Source organism: Phocoena phocoena, chromosome 11 (genome assembly GCF_963924675.1).
Source record: "Phocoena phocoena chromosome 11, mPhoPho1.1, whole genome shotgun sequence".
Lineage (NCBI taxonomy): Eukaryota > Metazoa > Chordata > Mammalia > Artiodactyla > Phocoenidae > Phocoena > Phocoena phocoena.
The window spans coordinates 99,356,573-99,370,816 of NC_089229.1; the positions used below are offsets into that span (position 1 = coordinate 99,356,573).

A 14,244-nucleotide genomic window follows, 5' to 3' on the forward strand; every position below is an offset into this window, starting at 1 on the left:
GTGAATTTTGCTAGAAAGAAGAGTAAAGAAATGGGGTGCTTCCTGGAGGGGGAAGAGGGTTCAAGACAGAAGATTGTTCCTGAAGGTGGGAGCGACGGTGGCATGTTTGTCTCAGCCAACTGCGGGGACTGGCCGTCCACAGGAAAGGCCCTACACTGGACACTGCAGGGAGACTAAGGAACACGGCCTCACTGCCTGGAGGAAATAATACTAATTTAATGGAAGCTAATTTTTTATCTTGCCCTCACTGTGGGCTGGGCATTGTGTTAAGTACCTGACAAACTTTATCTCAATAACTTCTTTTTTTAAAAAATTTTTATTGGAGTATAGTTGCTTTACAATGTTGTGTTAGTTTATACTGTACAGCAAAGTGAAACAGTTCTACGTATACATATATCCCCTCTTTTCTGGATTTCCTTCCCATTTAGGTCACCACAGAGCACTGAGTGGAGTTCCCTGTGCTCTACAGTAGGTTCTCATTAGTTATCTGTTTTATACATAGTATCAATAGATATATGTCAATCCCAATCTCCCAGTTCATCCCACCCTGCCCCTTTCCCCCTTGGTATCCATGTGTTTGTTCTCTATGTCTGTGTCTTTATTTCTGCTTTGTAAATAGGATCGTCTATACCAATTTTTCAGATTCCGCATACATGCGTTAATATACGGTGTTTGTTTTTCTCTTTCTGACTTAACTTCACTCTGTATGACACTCTGTCTCAATAACTTCTACACTTGGGGGGTGAGGCACAAGAGGGTCAGGAACTGCCGCCTCCCTCCACGTCGTTCAAGCAACCACCATGAGGCAGCGTCCAGATTCAAACCCAGGGGTGTGATTCTGGGGTCATTGCTCTCAGCCTCTCTCCTCCTGCAGACGATTGCAGGAACGATTGCAGGAACATGCATCCAAACGGCCTCTGCCCTGGAGACTGTCATTCAGGAGGAGGTTAGGGGAAGGAGGGCAGCCAAGTCTACTCTAAAGGAAGCTCTCAGGATTCCGACGCAGCGCCCCACCCAAGAGCCATCAGAATAGATCAGCCTGAGTCGGCTAGCTGGGGGCTGGGGAAATAATGAAAATGTGTTGCACTGATGAGCTGAGCTGTGCGGGAGAAAGGAATGTGGAGAGAGGGAAGCGGTTATTTAGGGGTGGGAATTTTATTTAGGCTCCTCGAGGGCCAGAGTCCTACCTGTACATCCATTTAACAAGTAGTTATTGAGCACCTACTGCAAGTCAGGCTCTGCTGTAGGTGCTGGGGATCCACAGCGAACAAGTCAAAGACTCGGCCATCATGGAGCTCACATTCGAGAGAAGAAGACAGACGGTAAACCAGAAAAGTGACTCAGGGATCTATACACTCATAAGGACTCTAAGGAAGAATAAGAGGGTGACTGGGAGGAGGGAGCTTGATAGGCAAGACCTCACTTAGGCGGTGACATCTGAGCAGAGAAATAAAGTGAAGGACAGAGTCATGGGAAGACCTGAGGGAAAAACATTCTGTGCAAATGCCCTGGGGCTGGAAGAAACACATGTTCAAAGAACAGGAGGGAAAGGTGGAGAGAAAGAAAGAGAGAGAGAGAGAGGGTTGGAGGGGTCCTCCAGAGGGGTTTGTGGGGTGGAAGTTGTTTGGGTGGTGGTTTTGAGCAGGGCGCAATGTGATCCACCCCTGCAGGAAAGTCAGGGGGGCTCCAGGAGCAGAAAAGGGAGAGCAGCTTGCAGAGAGAGCCCCACAGTGCAACCCGCAACCATTTGATCTTCACTCATTTATTCAGTCTTTCTTTCAACATCCACGTACTAATTTCTGCCGTGCGCTAGGCATTTATGTACGTCTTCTAATCTCCTTTTCTCCATACAATCCTAATGGGAAGGTATTATTATCCCCATTTCACAGATGTGATGAGTGAGGCCCAGAAAGGTGAAGGTGACCCACCGAGGTCACACAGCTACAGTGGTGTCTTCAAGATTCACACACAGGCTTTAGCCTCGTACACCCTGACGTAGCCAGCCCCGCCCTAGGGGAGTCCCCTGCGTTGGGGACATGCCTCCCAAGTCAAGGCCTGATTGGGAACTTGGCCAGTGTTCAGAGACCGAGAGGCTGGTGGCTCCACGTGACACGTCCATGCAACGGTTGTTCATGCTGCGGAGCTTAGCCTTTGGCCCACTCATCTCTGTCTTGCCGTGAGGACTGGGCTAGAGGACAGGCAGAGTGTCACCCACGTGTAGCCATGGATGGATGATTTGCGAGTCTCCATAGGACATCGTGTTCCTCCATGGCCCACGTGGTCAGGAGGGTTCAAGGAGGGTTCACGTAAGGGATGAAACATCCCTGGTCTCAGTCCTCTGTGTGTGTGTGTGTGTGTGTGTGTGTGTGTGTGCGCGTGTGTGTGTCTACACAGTGAAGAGTGAGTGCATCCGTCACATGTGTGTGCAGGATTGTGCGTGCATAGGTTTGGGGTGTCCACAGCCACACCAGTGGGGAGGCACGGATCGAATGCCGCTGTTCCCAAACCTACAGCTTGCGGGCTCTTCGGGAAGCGAGCTACCCCTGCAGTTGGAGAAGGGGCCTCGGTTGACTCTGCCCCAGAGCATCCGTGGCTTCCTGGCTGCTCCGTGGGGCACACTCCTAGGATGAGAGGAACTTGGCTTAGTGTCCACCCCTAACCAGCTGTGTGACCTTGGGAAAACCAGACCACTTCTCTGTTCCTTACCTGCAAACGGGAATAACTAGATCTGACCCATGTACAAAGATTAAAAGATGTGTGAGAAGATGCTGTATAAACGGTGAGGTGGTGGACTGAAGGGAAGAGACGGTAGCCTCGTGTGTCCAGCACGGTGCCAAGTGTGATAAGGAGCACACTGGCCACAAAAGCAAAAAGAAACAAGTGGGAGACTATCAAACTAAAAACCTTCTGCACAGCATGGAAACCATCAACAAGATGAAAAGGCAACATTCAGAATGGGAGAAAATATTTGCAAATCATATACTGGTAAGAGGTTAATATTCAAAATATGTAAAGAACTCATACAACCCAATAGCAAAAAATAAACAATCTGATTAAAAAATGGGCAGAAGGGACTTCCCTCGTGGTCCAGTGGTAAAGAATTCGCCTTCCAGTGCAGGGGATGCGGGTTTGATCCCTGGTCGGCGAACTAAGATCCCACATGCTGCGGGGCAACTAAGCCCGCCTGACACAAGTACTGAGCTCACACGCCTCAACTAGAGAGGCTGCGTGCCGCAAACTACAGAGTCCACATGCTCTGGAACCCGTGCGCCACAACTAGAGAGAAGCCCGCACACCGCGACGAAGAGCCCACACTCCACAACGATAAAATGATCCCGCGTGCCTCAACGAAGATCCAGGGTGCCACAACTAAGACCCGACGCACCAAAAGAAAAAAAAAAAAGGCAGAAGACCCGAATAGACATTTTTCCAAAGAAGACAGACTGACCAATAGACACATGAGAAGATGCTCAACATCACTGATCATCAGGGAAATGAAAACCAAAACCACAATGAGATGCCACCTCACACCTGTTAAAATGGTCTTCATCAAAAGGGCAAGAAATAAGTGCGGGTGAGGGTGTGGAGAAAAGGGAACCCTCTTGCACTGTTGGTGGGAAGGTAAACTGGTGCAGCCACTATGGAGAACAGTACGGAGGTTTCTCAGAAAATTAAAGATACAGCTACCCTATGATTGAGTAATTCCACTTTGGAGTATTTATTCAAAGGAAGCGAAAGCAGGATCTGGAAGAGATATCTGCCCTCCCATGTTCATTGCAGCACTATTTACAATAGCCAAGTTATGGAAACAACCTAAATGTCCATCAATGGGTGAATGGATAAAGAAGAGGTGAGAGATATATATTCCACACAGTGGAATATTATGCAGCCACGAGAAAGAAGGAAATCCTGCCTTTTGTGACAACATGGACAGACTTGAGGGCATTACGCTAACGAAATAAGTCAGACAGAGAAAGACAAATACTGCATGGTATTACTTGTATGTGACTCTTAAAAAGAAAAAAAGTCAAACTCATAGAAACAGAATGTAGAAAAGTGGTTGCCAGGGACGGGGGGTGGGATGGGAGAAATAGTGAGAGGTTGGTGAAAGGGTACAAACTTTCAGCTGTGAGATGAATAAGGTCTGAGGAGCTGATGTAAGGCATAGTTAATAACGTGTTGCATAATTGAAAAAAAAAAAAGAAGACTGCTCTAGACCCGGGCAGACTCTGCCCTCAGCCCAGCAAACATTGAACAGGTAATCAGTGGCCAGCCCGGTGCATGGGATGGGCGTGCAGATACCCAAGATGTGGAGTTCGCCGTTTGATTGAGAAATAGAGCATCTCGTTCAAGAATGGAGCGACCTCTAGTTACTAGGACGGTGGGCTGGGAGCTGAACATTTTCTCGTTCAGCTAACTCTAAAGGCACTCAGGCTTCCTGTTCGGTCCACCGCATGCCCCAGCCTCTGCTGTGGCAGCAGTATACCCTGGGGCTGGGCCCAGGCCTCTGCCTTACCTGTGAAATGGGGGGCAGCATCTCTGCCTCTCCAGTCCGTCGTGTTGTGTGTGTGGCCGTGGGTTCCTGGCAGGCAGTGTGGACACGAGGCGTAGACAGGCAGGCAGGCCGTTGTGGAGTGTCCGCTGTCTTCTGGGCTCCATGGGCGACTCTGAGTGCGGAGGAGACGGTTTTCCTGTTGGGGATGGGATGCCTTGATGCCCTCTTCAGGAAGCGTGAAAAGGAGATGGGGCTGCTCTTTGCAGTTTGAATTGGGTGGAAACTTTGCAAATCCCGCACAGAAGTGAGTCCAAGCCGCCTCCTCTCTCTCCGCAGAGGCCCCTCGTCTGTGCCGTGTAAGGGCTGTGAGAGTGTCCACCTGGCAGGGGTACTGGGTGTGGAAAAGCTGTAGTCATTCCACTGAAATCAGATTCAGAGACTGGTCTCTCCCTGAAGCGGCTTACAGGCTAGTGAGGAGGGAAATGCCCACAGTCCACAGGTGAGAGCTGTTATGAACCAGCCCAAGACCTGGTGCCTGAAAACCACCCCGGGTCCGAAAGCAGCAACAGCATGTGTGTGCGCAGAAATCTCTCGCCGGGGCGGCTCTCCTGTGCGTGGCGGTGGTTGGCCGGGCCTGACTGCCCCGGAAAGCTCACTTTCAGGGTGCTCACGAGCACTGCCTGGCCGGCTGCTATTGGCGCTGGCCCCGTTCCTCTCCATGGATTCCTCCCCACAGGGTTCCTTCGATCACCACGAAAACCACCGGGCAGACCACTTCCCTGGAAGCCAGCGGCTGGGGCGTTTCAAGAAGGAAGGTTGGGCTGGGAAAAGTTGAGTCAATGAGGAACTGAGAAGGTCCCGCTGGATCGGCAACCAGATCTCTGGGGGACGCCCTGGGGGGCTCCCTGGGGAAAGCTCTGCTAGGGCTCCGGGGCGGAAGCGCGTCCCAGCTGGTTGGCAGAAGATCAAGGTGAAAGGAAGCACCTGCAAGCAGACAGCTCTTCCCGGGAGGCAGCAGAAGATGGGGAGGAGGCAGTTGTAGGGAAAAATAGTGTTTCTATGATGAGAGATTTGATGAGCAAAAGCCTGTGTCAATGACAGCATTGAAGACCAGCGGGGGAGGAGAGGGCCCGATGCTGGGGCTTGGAGAGGAGGGAGCACCCCTCTCCTGAGATGGAAGGGAGAGAGGCAAGGGTGGCAGAAGGGGGACATTAATAACAGCTGACACGGGGACTTCACTCCCAATGCAGGGGGCCTGGGTTCGATCCCTGGTCAGGGAACTAGATCCCGAATGCATGCCGAAACTAAGAGTCCACATGCCACAACTAAGAGTCCACATGCCACAACTAAAAAGGATCCTGCACGCCGCAGCTAAGAACCGGCACAACCAAAATAAATACATATATATATATTTTTTGCGGTACGCGGGCCCCTCACTGTCGTGGCCTCTCCCGCTGCGGAGCACAGGCTCCGGACCAGCAGGCTCAGCGGCCATGGCTCACGGGCCCAGCCGCTCCGCGGCATGTGGGATCCTCCCGGACCGGGGCACGAACCCGTGTCCCCTGCATCGGCAGGCGGAGTCTCAACCACTGCGCCACCAGGGAAGCCCATAAATATTTTTAAAAAAGGAAAAAAAAAACAGCTGACACTTATTAAGCACTTATTGTGTGCCAAGTTCTATTGTAAGTGCTTTGCGTGTCTTAACCCGTTTCACCCTCAAAACGCTTTAGAGAAGTTCTATTGTTAACCCCATTTATAGATGAGGAAATCAAGGCAAGGCTGTACCGAGGAGTTAGGCAGGATGACGCAAGGAGTCTTACTCCAGGCAGTGAGAAAAGGAGGGCCGGGGTGGGCCACCGCTGGGAGGGCGGCCAGCAGCTCCTCTCAAGACCACTGCAATTGATCGGAGAGATGGAGCAGCCTTAGTAATCGCAGGAGGAGGGCTTTTGCTTAGAAGAATACTTTCCCAGTTGTTGCTTTTTTTATAAATTTATTTATTTTTGGCTGCATTGTGTCTTTGTTGCCACGCGTGGGCTTTCTCTAGTTGCCGTGAGCGGGGGCTACTCTTTGTTGTGGTGCACGGGCTTCTCATCGCGGTGGCTTCTGTTGTTGCTAAGCCTGGGCTCTAGGCGCATGGGCTTCAGTAGTTGTGGCTCGCAGGCTCAGTAGTTGTGGCTTGCAGGCTTAGCTGCTCCGCGGCATGTGGGATCTTCCCTGACCAGGGCTCAAACCCGTGTCCCCTGCATCAGCAGGCGGATTCTTAACCACTGCACCACCAGGGAAGTCCCTTCCCTCCCAGTTGTTTTTTAAAACAAGGAAACTTATTCCCCCGGCCCCCAAATCAAACCCAATGGGCGTCTCTAACACATAATCTGACCAAATCAGAGCTGCCCTGGTTGCAGCGGAAGGTCCATGCCCTGCCTTCTCCACTTGCCTCCTGACCTCAGGGTGGGTCCTGGGGCAGCTGGGGGGGCCCTGAGGTTCCTCAGGGCACAGGAGAGAAGCACAGCGTTTCCGCAAGACCAGCCTTGTTCACATGAACGTTCAAAGAGCCAGCAGCGTGTTTTCAGGGGAAACCTCTCTGAAAAGGAGAGGCAGGCAGTTCTTTTCCCAGACTCTGTAACCCCTATTCCTTGGTGGCGGAGATGTGGACTAGATGACCTTTAAAGCTCCCCCAGAGGAGACTGAGCAGAGAAGGAAGGAGAAGCAAAGCCTGGTGAGAGGGAGGCCCATGCGAGCTTTCAGCCTTGCTCGGGGCACTGGAGCCCGCGGGCCTACCAGACCAGGGTGACATTTCTGTAGCTTTTTGCCCCTGGCTGCTGGGACATCCGTCATCACCTGCCTTATTAAGACCTTTCCAAAGCTTTCTGAGGAGGACTGTGCAGTTGCCCAGGGCACCAAGGAGCAAAGGAAGTCCACCCCTTCCTCTGCGCCCCGGGGCCTGCAGGAGGAGTGGGGGGCCGGGAGGAGGGAGGGGAGGATGGCGCCTGGTAGGTCTCTGAGGGCAGCAGAGCTGGGGCTGCGGAGCCCCTCGTTGGCTCACACGGATATCAGTAATAGTCATTATAAGATCGCACATCTGTGCAGGGCTTATTAGGTTTCTCCCAAGGCAGCTTCACATTCAAAGTCTTACCAAATCCCCATAACTCAGTGAGAGAAATAGGACACGGATAAGAGCCTCGTTTACAGTGACTTGACCTTCCCCAGGGCCAGCGGCATGGAGAGGGGGCTGGGTCTCCAACGCCAGCTCCACACTGTTGCTACTGCCTTCCCGGAACCCTCAGCCCCAGGCCCCGGGGCCAGCATTTCCCCAGCTCTCCCACCTCACCCCCAACTTTCTCATTGTCCTGCTTTCTGGCCCCCTGGACTCCTTTGGCTCAGTTAGGAGCCATCTGGTCTCTGAAAATCCGAGCTAGCAGTTGAAGGGAAGGAAAGGAAAAAGCTGGTGTTTTTTCCTGCTGCTTGGAGGGGGTTAATAATTAGGTGATCGGGGGCAGTGGGAGGAGGGAAGTTAGAAATTATTCTCAAGACTCTTGATGAAGTATCAAGAAGTGAGAAGGGGGAGAAAATATTCTGGTCTTAACAAAAATCAGCCATATTGGGCTTCCCTGGTGGCGCAGTGGTTGAGAGTCCGCCTGCCGATGCAGGGGACACGGGTTCGTGCCCCGGTCCGGGAAGATCCCACATGCCGCGGAGCGGCTGGGCCCGTGAGCCATGGCCGCTGAGCCTGCGCATCCGGAGCCTTTGCTCCACCACAGGAGAGGCCACAACAGTGAGAGGCCCGCGTACGGCAAAAAAAAAAAAAAATCAGCCATATTAAGGTGCAATTACACACTAAAATTCTCCCATTTTAAGCGTGTAGTTTGATGATTTTTGTCAAATGTCTGTAGTTGTGTAGCTACTTCTCAAACTATGGAACATTTCCATCACCCCGATGACCCCTCACTCCCTTTTCACTTTAACGTCTCCCCTCCCGTATCACCGAAACTGATCTGCCTTCTGTCACTATTGTTTTGCCTTTTCTAGAGTCTCTACAAACGGAATCATATATTGTGCGGACTTTTGTATCCTCCACTTAATATAAGGCTTTTTTGAAATTCATCCACGTTGGTACATACATGAGTAAGCTGTTCCTTCTCGTTGCTGAGCAGTATTCCATTGTATGGATATACTACAACTTGTTTATCCATGGATATTTAGGGTTGCTGGGTTTGTTTTTTTTTTTAACATGAATCTTTAATTTTTTTGTAATAACTGCCTCTATGTGACCAGTGACATCACTCGTATATTTTCTTTGGTGAAGTATCTGTTCAAATCTTTTGCGCATTTTCCTATAAAGTTGTTCATCTTTTAATTATGAGTTGAAAGAATTGTTCATTTTTCTTAACAGTATCTTTCAGAGAGAAAATTTCTTTTTATTTTGATGAAGTCTAATTCATCAACTTTTTTCTTTTATGGTTTGTGCTTTTTGTGTCATATCTAGGAAATCTCTGTGTCCTCTAAGTCACGGATTTTCTCCTATGTTTTCTTGGAGAAGTTTTATACTTTTGTCTGTTACTTTAGGTCTGTGATCTATTTTGTATTAATTTTTATATATGGTGCAAGTTATGAATTGAAGTCCATTTTTTGCATATGGATATTCAATTGTTTCAGCGCCATCTGTTAAAAAAATTAGTATCCCTCATTGAATTATCTTGGTACTGATATTTGAACCTATTTCTAGCGTCTCTGTTCGGTTCAGTCCATCTGTATGTCTCTCCTTAGGCCAACATCAAATCCTCTTAATTTGGGTAGCTTTATTTTAAGTCTTGAAAGCACACAGTGTGTGTCCTATAACTTGTTCTTGTTTCTCAGAGTTGTGACTATTCAGTGTCTCCCACCCCCCATGAATAGGAGTGACTTCTGAGAAAATAAGGTCATCTTTTCCTCCTATTACCATGTTTAGATAGAGAAGGCTTCCTGGAGGAGGTGATAAAGTTAAGAAAAGGGGGAGGTGGGAGGAGCCCAGTCTCCAGGCTCTACCGGCACTGGTGACGGTGGTACCAGGACGGGTCGGGGCGAGGAAGGTGCTGGGAATGACTTTATGATTTCTCCCTTTTCCTGAAGCTCAAGACAGCTCCGTCGGAGAGGTTCCCTGGCTGTTTCCTTCCAGAGGCTGGGGGTTAGAGCTGCTGTCTTCAGCTTGGTGAAGGGGAGGGGGTCCTCCTTCAAAGCTGTCCCACAGGGGTCCTGGCTTTTCCTCCTCAGTTCTCCTGCTGGGCGTCCCCTCCCACATCCTCCACCACTTCACCCACCGCATCACCGCACGTCTCAACAGTTCCTCTCAACTACTCGGCTGTGTGGATGGCCGAGCAGTGGAACCCTGAGTCTCAAACTAGAGACGCGGGAAATTGTAGGTGCACAGCCTCCCGTGGCTCGGAGCCTGGCCTGGCTACAACCTCATTAGCTCCTGGCAGCTCTTGGTGTTTCTTCCCCCTCCAGCCAGCTGGCCTCTGAGGTCTCTGCCCTTCCCCAGACAGCACCACCTCTCTCTTCTCCGCTTCCTGGCTCTTTCAGAGTAAGAAACGGGGTCCTCTTCCAGATGAACCCCAGCTCCTCCTCTTCCTCAGGTCCTGACTCCTTGGAAGACCCTTAACCCCCATCTTGCTTGGGTGATGCCCTGAAATGCCCCGATGACCCACTCCTCTCATCCCCTGAGAACTCCATGCTCCTTCCCAGCCCAGCCTGGCAGCAAGACCAGGGATAAGCCACACACTGAAACCCCCATTCTGGGTCCGGACTGCCCGGCTCTAGGGTCAGCACATCCACCCACAATCCAGCCACCCCATCGTCACTCATCAACTTGGGGCACCTGGGGTCGCTAAAGCCAGGGAGGACTGAGTTCTGCCTAAAGTCAGGGGCCCTGGGATCACGAACCTGAGAAATAAGCTTTCAGCCTGGATACCAGTCGCCTCCCTCCTTTGGAATTCCAGGAGCCCAGGACTGAGAATGGGTGTGTTCTTTTGTTCAGAGGGGCCCCTCCCTTGCCGGCGTGCTGGGGCCGCTCAGTTCCGGGTCTCCGAGGGCCACCGCCTGGGGCTGCAAACTCCACAGACTGCGAGGTGAATGATGCAGTGTGGCGGCTCCAGGAAAGCCCCCCGCCGGGCTCCTGCTCTGGGCCGGGTTGTGGGCTGTAGGATTCCAAGGTCTGGCTCACGTTCCTGGTGCACCTTGAAGGGTCCCCCTCACCCCAAAGCGCAGCGGTTGCACTCAGGCCTGTGAGCACAGGCTTTCCTCCTTTCTTTACTTCCCCAGCAGCAAGGGGAAACAGGCCTGCCTCTAGGTCCTCCACCTAAATGCCCAGCATCTTCGGGATTCGCTCCACCTGCCGAGCCTGTTTCCCCCACAATGAAATGGGGATGCAGGGATGTTGCAGGTTGCCATCTACCCTGTTTGATGAATTAGGTACCGAGGGCAGAGGTCTGAGAAGCCAGTCCTGAGAGCAGCAGGTTCTTGCTACGTGGAGGGGACGTTTTCTGCCTCTCGGTGCTCACGAAATGCAGCACCTGCTGACTTCAGGCATGCAGAGAGCACCCTTCGTGCAAGAAAAATTCTTCCTTTCTGTCATGAGAGCTGATGAAATTAAAGCCTGGGTCAGAAAAGTGAATGAATGAAACGTTCGCTCGTATGGCCCTTACCTTTATGACGTGTTTGTACATTCACCGTTGTATCTGCTCGCCTAAAAACCCTGCCAAGTGAAGGATTTACTGTTATCCTACTGCTGAGAAGACTGAGGCTTCAGGAGATAAAGGACTTGACGAACCTACACAGGGGTCGTGATCCGCTTGTGGAGGGCTGGTGGACCCGGCACAGATCTCAGCACCTTACTGGGGCTGGGTTGGGGGCAAGGCCTCAGGCCAGCTGTCCTGGGTTCTGTGGACAGGCCCCCCGCCTCACATCTGGACAGGCTGTGATGGGTGGTGCCACCCCGGGGACCCTGTCTTGTCCCTCCTGTCCTCCACTTCCCTTCTCAGTCTCTGGTGCCCGGTGGTCTGGTGTCTGTGGTATGGGGGCAGTGCTCCCAGGGAAGGCGGGAAGAGAGGGAGGCAGAGAGGAGGGGCTGTGACCCGCAGGCCAGGGATTTAGGGATCAGCTCAAGCGCGGTGGCAGGACAAGCCTTGGACTCGGGCAGCGATGGACAAACAAGGCGACGATCCCCCACCCGTGTTCTCATTATGGCTGGAGAAAGTTCCAGCTTCAATCAAACAGGAACTTCATCGTTGGTCCATGTGGATGCTCTCTTGGCGGGTGGACTCCCTGAGGCGTGGGATACTCCTTTGCACGCTCATGCACTGGGCACCAGCAGTGTGTACCCGGCACTGGGCTAAGCAGAGGGGACCCCCGTCCAGGGCGTGGGGCCTGGATGTGAGTGTCCACTGGCCATAAACCTTACAAAGTAGAATAATGGACACAATCCTTGAAACCTGCCTGCCTGGGCTTTAGGCTCTCCTGCTAACTAGCTGTGTGACCTTGGGCAAGTCACTTACATCCTCTGAGCGTTGGTTTTCTCATTTGTATAAAAGAGGATGATAACACAGACCACAACGAGTTGTCATAAGAAACGAGGCATGTGTTGAATGCCTGAGAGTTCATGTGTGGTTCACAGACTCCCCCGGCCTCCGCTTCCTCATTTGGAGACTGAGGAGGAAGTTTTGTTGGATGCTGTTTTGCGAGTTTTAACAAAGTAACACATGGAAAGTGCTTAGAACAGTACATGCCACATAGTAAACACCATGAAGTGCTGAAATACGATTATTAGTATTTTGCTGCCCCGATTTTGTCATCTATCATCTGTCTGTTTATCCATCTATCTCTCCATCCATTGATCTATCTATATCTATCTAGCCATCCATCATCCATCTATCTATATTTATCTATCTATCCATTCATCCATCTATCTATATTATCTATCTATCTAGCCATCCATCCATCCATCTCTATCTATCTATCTATCTCTAGCCCTTATTTGTACTTTACTAGCTTTCCCACTAACATCCTCTTTTTGTCCCAGGATCCCACCAAGGGCACCACATGGGGGTTAGTTATCACGTCTCAGTTTTCTCTGGTCTGTGACAGTTTCTGTCTCTTTGTGGATTTCAAGACCGTGACAGTTTTGAGGAGGACTGATCAGATATTTTGTAGAATGTCCTCGATTTGGGTTTGTCTGACGCTCTCCCATGTTTGGAATGGGTTATAGGTTTGGGGGAAGGATACCACAGAGGTGACGTGCCTTCCCATCACTTCTCCACTTTTTTCTTCCAATTTTATCTCTAATGAGAATCAATTCTTGGGGTTCCTCTGTGTGGGTTCTCCTCTGAGGTGGAGGGAAGGGAGGTCTGAGGCTGACTTAAGCTAAGACCTGCCCAGATCAGGCACTTGGACGGTGACCTTGGGCAGGGCAGGGGGCCAGGGTGGTCAGAGGTGGGTAGCATGAAATTAATCCCAGAAGGAGGTGCCGAAGGGGGTGTCTATTGGGAAGCCCCTGGCCCAGGCTGAGAAGGTGCACCTGGGCAGGAGGTGGATAGAGAGGAAACAGGGGAGGGGCTGAAGGCAAACTCCTCCTCCCAGCTGGACTGTCCTTAGGGACCCCATCAGTAGTAACCCCAAAAGAGACTGCGACCCCCAATGCACTGCCAGCCCGAGCCTGAGGTGTGGAAGGACTTGGAGGCTTATGTCTCCCATTGCATATGCCAACGCAGCCGCGTCTGGAGACCTGGGAGGACCACGTGGAACCTGGCTCAATTCTGCTCAGGGGAGCGGCTCCCAGCCCTGGGAGGTTGATCAGAACAGAGCCCTTTTGGGTCTGACTTTCTCTGACTTCATGATGGTGACTGCTTGCCAAAGGGGAGAAGGCAGGAGGTCAGCATAACTTCATCCAAAAGTAATTTCAGGGGAGTTCCCTGGCGGTCCGGTGGTTAGGACTCGGTGCTCTCACTGCCATGGCCCGGGTTCAATCCCTGAGTGGGGGACTAAGATTCCACGAGTCGCACAGCACAGCCAGAAAAACAAAAACAAAACAACAACAACAAAAATAATTTCAGTGTTAAGTCTCAAGGTGGCTCAAGACAGGTATTAGAATCCCAGCCTCGCAGCAACGGAAGGACCTTGGAAATTGTGTAGTCGAATGGCTCTCAGTTCTGGCTGCCCTTAGAAGATCACCTGGGAGCTTATAAAATGTCCTGCTGCCCCTGACCCAGGCCAGCCCAAGTGAATCCGTAATTTAAAAAATCTCCTGGAGAGATTAGTAAGCAGCTGGGGCTGGGAACCGCTCCTGTGGTTCATTAGTAAATAAGCTGAAATCCAGGAAAGGTGAACCAGGTATTGCAACCCGAGCCACCTGGAGCGGTGGCCCCAGAACCCGGATCTCCACCTTCCGGTCGGCTTTTTCATCCACATCGGACAAATCTCTCGTCGCGCCGGCAACTCTAAGGCCTCTATGAGTGCTTTGCATCTTTGCATATGATTAGCTTACAAATGTCCACTGCATGCAATTCTGTGCATGTTGGATGAATAGACCCAGTTCTGCCTCGCTGGTCGGACCTTAGTGGGGGAAAGGGTTATAGAGGGCTAACCACGATCATGACAAAAGATACAGTCAAGTAACTGTTACGCCCCATGGAGGAGCCTACTGCAGGGATCGGGGCGCAGAGGTAGAAGAGGTCAGGGGGCTGCAAACAGGAGGCAGTGCTTGCGTTGACTCAGTGCTGCAC

The 14,244-nt window shown here is 51.4% G+C and overlaps 1 protein-coding gene across 1 annotated transcript in view; it reads left to right on the forward strand.

Moving 5' to 3' along the window:
- The window catches only part of IQSEC3 (IQ motif and Sec7 domain ArfGEF 3), a 95,698-nt gene that overhangs the window by 15,476 nt on the left and 65,978 nt on the right, over window positions 1–14,244 (forward strand). The gene's annotated exons all lie outside the window — the stretch shown is intronic.